The sequence below is a fragment of the Trichechus manatus genome, unplaced genomic scaffold, assembly GCF_000243295.1.
Source record: "Trichechus manatus latirostris isolate Lorelei unplaced genomic scaffold, TriManLat1.0 scaffold00308, whole genome shotgun sequence".
Classification (NCBI taxonomy): Eukaryota; Metazoa; Chordata; class Mammalia; order Sirenia; family Trichechidae; genus Trichechus; species Trichechus manatus.
In genome coordinates this window covers 291,454-297,302 of record NW_004444244.1, presented here as the reverse complement: position 1 = coordinate 297,302, position 5,849 = coordinate 291,454, and the positions used below count along the sequence as shown (strand labels likewise).

Here is a 5,849-nt window from a genome sequence, read left to right as displayed (position 1 = left end):
GAGGCCAGTATTACCCTTATACCCAAACCAGACAAAGACAGTCAAGAGAAGAAAAGCACAATATCCCTGATGAATAAGAATGCAAAAATCCGTAGTAAATATTAATAATTATTCAGTAATATATACAAAAAAAAATTATACACGATGACCAAGTAACGTTTACTCCAGGTTTGCAAGGCTAGTTCAACCTTGGAAAATCAATGCAATCACTATACCAACAGGCTAAGAAAGAAAATCATACGATCATATTAATTGATGCAGAAAAGGCATTTGACAAAATCCAATATCCATTCAGGATTTAAAAAAAAAAAAAAAACTCTTGGCAAATTAGGAATAGAGGGAAGTCATTTCAAATTGATAAAAAGCATCTACAAAAAACTAAAGTTAGTATCATACTTAATAGTGAAAAACTGCATGCTTCCCTCAAAGATTAGGAACCAGGCAAGGATGTCCACTCTCATGACTCTTATTCAACATAGTACTGGAAGTCCTATTCAGCAAAATAAGACACAGAAATAAAAGCCATGTGGATAGGAAAGGCCAAAATTTGCAGAAGGTATGCGCCTTAGTCATCTAGTGCTGTTACAACAGAAATACCACAAGTGGATGGCTTTAACAAACTCAAAGGTATTTTCTCACAGTTTAGGAGGCTAGAAGTCGGAATTCAGAGTGCCCCACTCTAGGAGCAGGCTTTCTCTCTCAGTCGGCTCTGGAGGAAGGTCTTTGTCTCTTATTTCCTGGTTTCCTAGAGATCTCCATGTGGCTGGGCATCAAACTTCCCCCATCTGTGCTTGCTGGCTTGCTTGTTTAATCTCTTTTTTTTATCTCAAAAGAGATCAACTCAAGACACACCCTATACTAATCCTGCCTGATTAACTAACAAAGACAACCCATTCCCAAATGAAATAGTAACCACAGGCATAGAGGTTAAGATTTACAACACAACTCAATCCATAACGAAAAATCCAAGGAATCTACAAAATAAATAAAACTCTTAGAACTACTAATTTAGCAAAGTCGCAGGATACAACATCAATATACAAAAATCAACTGTATTTCTACGTACTAACAACAGAACATGGAAACTAAAATAGAAAGTATAATATCATCTACAATAGCTCAAAAATATTAAACATTTAGGTATACATCTAGCAAAACATTAGGGAAGTTGTATGCTGAAAACTACAAAATATTTATGAAAAATCCAGGTAAAGGAGGGAACTCTGAAGATTGGGGCTACACAGAAGGTCTTAAAAGGAGATTTCTATTTCTTACAATGAGTAGGGAACACATAGATCGCAGGTTGAGTAGTATTCGTTATATCTTCCAGATATGTTTCATATCTCTTGTGTCATATTTCTTAAGATGGGAAAAAATAAATACACAAAAAAATCTTGATCACAATGAAAATACATGAGAGCCCAGACAAAGCCCTAGAACCACTCCCACACAAACCTGCTAGATTCTGGTCATTCCAAGATGAGTCGCCAAAAAGGAACCACTGCAAAATGTATTCAAGCTATAACTAGAAAACGAGAAAACGGAAAAAAAACAAAAGGCTGACTACACATGGTCAGCAGTAAGGTGGCGAGGAGGCAAAAGAAACCAATGAGTAAGTATCTCAGAACAAAGTATACAGATTTAATGAAAATGATGAACGAAGAGCACAGGGAGGAGATGCTGATACAAGGGGAAGAAATGAAATCCCTAGATAAAAAACTTTCAAAGGTTTGAAACTGTTTCCTCAGGGAGCAGGAAATAGGGGGAAGATGAAAGAGTGGTAATAGAGCCTCGTGCAAGTCTGTGCCTCTGAAAATATGTCAATGTATTGCTTTATTTTAAAAAAATAATAAAGTAAAAAAGAGCTTCTCCGCACCAGGACTCAATGCCCTTGTTGGCATCCCTGCAGGTAGGCAAAGGACTCTCACATCTCCAGGGTGAGGGATGGTCACTCATCCAGGACTCCCCAAACACCCTCGCCGTGAAGAAGCTCTTCCTTTTGGACCCTCTAGTCCCTGTCAACCCGATGGACTGGCTGCTCCGTCCCTGGGGCCCCAACCCTCAGGGCTCCCTCGACCACGATCCCAAATCTCAGTTCCGCAGTCCCCGCGCCCAGTTCTCAGTCTCTGGCCCCCGATGTGCAACCTGTTCCGCTCTGGGACGCTCCTCATTTCGGGCTCCGAGTCCCCACGCTCCAGCTCTTCACATCTGACACCTCGCTTGTCCCTCCTGATCACCTAAAGGAGAGCGGAACGCAGAGGACTTGGCAGTTGTCCACGAGGCAGTGGAGGCTTGTTTACTATCACCATGGAAACCCCTGCACGCGCTCTAGGGCGCGGCCTCTGCCTACCAGTATCGTGGCGCCGTGCGCAACCGGCGCTTCCGGCCCCTAGTTTGCCACACGTTCTGGCCTCCCGGGGCCTGCAGCCCGGAAGTCCGCATTCCCACCCTTCAGACGGCTGCCGGCGTGACCGCAGGCCATTCCCGCTGGCTGAGCCCCACCCTGAGCTCCCGTAAGGCGCGGTGCAGCCGTAATTCCACGGCAGGGCCGTAAGGAGTCAAGGACCGCGGCGGGCGCCATTATGACGCCCCCGGAGCCGAGCCGACGATTGGCTGACAGGGCGCGGGGCGGGGCGAGGCTGAGGCCACGGAGAGGGGCGGTGCCGACGGATTCTAGCCCAATGCCCTGGACTGAGCTCCCTGGTTCAGCCTCGGCCCGTGGGCGGGGGACTCCAGGTGGGGCGGGTCCGCGAACGTGCCATTGTGACGCTCCTCGAGCGGAGCCAGCGATTGGCCAGCCTGGCGGGGCGGGGGTCCGAGGCTTCTCGGAGGAGCCTGGCTGGAAAGGGGCCGCGGAGAGTTGGGTCGCTGGGCTGTTTCGGGAAGAGGAGCGGCCGGACAGGCACGAGCTCTTCTCGGGAGCGAAGGGGCCGGCCTGAGCTCCTGGAGGATACTGACTCGGTTGTCCCCACTGAAAACCAGAAGAGGGTGCCCAGGCGACCCCTGGATTGAACAGAAGCCTGAGAGAAGAAAATGAGTCTTGCCGAGAGAGGAATCTTAGAACACCGGAGACGGAGTAAAGGCGTCTCTGAGTGCTAGGGCTTAAAGTGGGTTGTCCGTGTGGCAGGCGTGGGGACACGGAGATGATTGGGTCTCTACGCTGCACTGTCAGGTGAGCTCACCTGGCCCGCACTTTGGCTTCTGGCCTGATCCTCAGGGATAAAGTGCTGGGTCAGAGGATATCACCACCGTGACCTTCACTGCTGAGAAACACGGATATAGTTTAATATTGAGTTCCTGCTACATCCACGCCAGCTGTGTTTTTGCTCCAAAAAACAAGACAACTTCCCAGCGCTTGGTGAGGAGTTATTTGTTAAGTATATTTTGTTGTGTGTCATCCAGTGGATTCCGACTCAGTGACCCCATATGACAGAGTAGAACTGCCCTCATAGGGTTTCCTAGGCTGTAATCTTTACAGGAGCAGACCCCCTGGCCTTTTCTCCCAGACCTTTTAGTTAGCTGCTGAGCGCTTAACCATTGCACCACCAGAGCTTCTTTAAGTCGAAATTAGCAGTAGTGAAAGCTGCTAAGCAATATCCTTTTACTTTTCATCACCACACTTTAAATTCATTGCTTAATGTTAAAAAGAGCTGCGCTGACAGCGATACCTGGTATGGCTGGCCTGGTTGTTTCCACTAGGCCAAGGCATTCCCCTCACAGAATATCAGAAAAGGACTGCGACTTGATGGAAAAGAAAATAAGACCACTCTAGTTATGTCTGAACAGAGATAAAAACAAAGATAACGGTTCTACCACAAAAATGACCAACATCCCTTCCCCAGCTAATGTGATACTGCTGCTGTTTCCTTCCTCCTGCTTTCTAGATAAAAATTATTAAACTACTTAAGCACTAAATTTCCCCTGCTTTCTGGCAGCATCTGATCAAGAAAAGACCCCCAAAAGACCCCCATTTACTTGGACCCTTCCCAAAAATCATCTAACATAAGCCCAAATCCTTTAACAAGGCCTCTTAACACCCTTTTCCTGAGACACCCCGTGGTTACTCATGGTGTGAGGTCTACCTTCTTGTAGCAAATAATAACACACCTTTGACCATAATTATGTCCCTGGTGGTCTTTGGTTAGTAGGCATCACCAGAAATGAATAAACTTTTATATTTATATATGAATTATACATAACTCATACACACAAAAAAATAAAACCTTAGAGCCAGTACTTTAATGAGAAATCAAAAAGCATCTCTAATGTGGATAATAAACTGGAGATCTTGATATGGAAAAATCTTGCATGCTAAATGCAATTTGGGATCCTAGATTGTATTCTGAAACAGTAAGAAGACATTAATGGAAACACTGGTAAAATCAGATTAAGATATGTAGTTACTAGTGACATACCAATGTTAATGTCTTAGTTTTTACAAGTGTACCATGGTTATATAAGATGTTAACTCCAGGAGAAACTGGGTGAAGGGTATATAAGAGCTCTGTCTGCAGCTTTTCTGTAGATCTAAAAAATTATCGTAAAATTATTTTTTAAAGAAACAAACGTATATGCACGTTTCACTTCAGAGAGGAACCTTGTTTTTCTTTTGGGTGGAGTGGTGGCGATCGTTGTTGCATCATGAGTGACCCTGGCAGGAGCAACAGGAATACAGTTAATCCCAGCAGCCCTCCTGCCTCCGTCTCCAGCCTCTGGCTCTTTCCTGACATTTCAGGGTTCCCTCCTGGGTCCCCATACAACCAACCTCTTTGATGCTGGGCTTGCATTGGAAGTCACCAGACCAGGTCTCAGTCCTGTCCCACTATTGCATTGTCACGCAGACCCAAGTAAGTCCAGGGCTTCTGACTGCTTTCCTAGTGGAAATAACTCAAGCTGTAAATGGATAAGAACCACAAACAGCCGGAAGGAGAATTTGTGTCAAGGCAGCAGTGTCAAATTGAAAAGAAGGAACGTGTCTGTTTCAGCTCTGCCAACACATTAACGCGTCTCCTGAGCTTTCCTTAGTTTTGCTGAGGCCCCCAGGCTTCAACCCAGGCATGGCGGTTAATGGACACTGTAAGGGAGAGCGATGGTCTCTGACACACCAACAAAACATAGAAAATTGGTTACCCCAGCCTGGACACTAGGCAGTCACTGTCGGGCTAGAAATAACAAGTTGGCCTTGTGCAGTAACAGTGGACAGAAGCTTACATTCAGGGAGTCCTCTCCTAGTAAAAGGAAAATGGATGTGCATGTTATAACAGTTGGGCCTTTGGGAGAAGGAGTTTGTCTTCTGGAATCTGGTGGCTTTTATTATGTAGTGAGGATGCTGTCCAATAGAAATATGTTAAATTTTCTAGTAGCCACATTTTTAAAAAGTAAAAAGAAACAGGTAAGATTAACTTAAATAATATTTGTATTTGACCCAATATATCAAAAATATCATTTCAATATGTAGTCAATATATAAAATCATTAGACATTTAACTTTTTAAAAATTAAGTCTTTGAAATCTGGTGTGTATTTTACACTTACAGCAGATCTTAATTCAGACAATAAATTTTCACTGTGGATACTTGCTGTGTATTTTTCATAAAATTTATAGTTGAAAAAGTAGATTCACATACCCGTGTTGTTCCAACATAAAATCTTTCCAATATCTGAACTGAGTATTGGTTTTTAAATTTAAATTAAACAAAATTTAAAAGTCAGGTCCTCAGTTGCACTAGCCAAATTTCAGGTGTTCAGTAGCCCCCTGTGGATAATGGCTCACTTATCACACAGTACAGTATTAGACTAAGAACCGGAAAACCAAACCAATTCCCCTCGAGTCTGATTCTGACTCAGAGT

At 44.3% G+C, this 5,849-nt stretch overlaps 1 protein-coding gene across 1 annotated transcript in view; it reads right to left on the bottom strand.

The window, feature by feature from the left end:
• LOC101357941 (zinc finger protein 33B-like) overlaps nucleotides 1-2,579 on the bottom strand; it is a 75,247-nt gene extending 72,668 nt beyond the window's left edge. Inside the window, exons 1-2 of the mRNA XM_023725414.1 lie at nucleotides 2,503-2,579; nucleotides 2,146-2,237 (exon numbers count right to left, since the gene is read on the bottom strand). The gene's annotated coding sequence lies outside the window, so the exon portion shown is untranslated. The remainder of the gene's footprint in view (nucleotides 1-2,145; nucleotides 2,238-2,502) is intronic.
• Nucleotides 2,580-5,849: the final 3,270 nt, after the last annotated feature.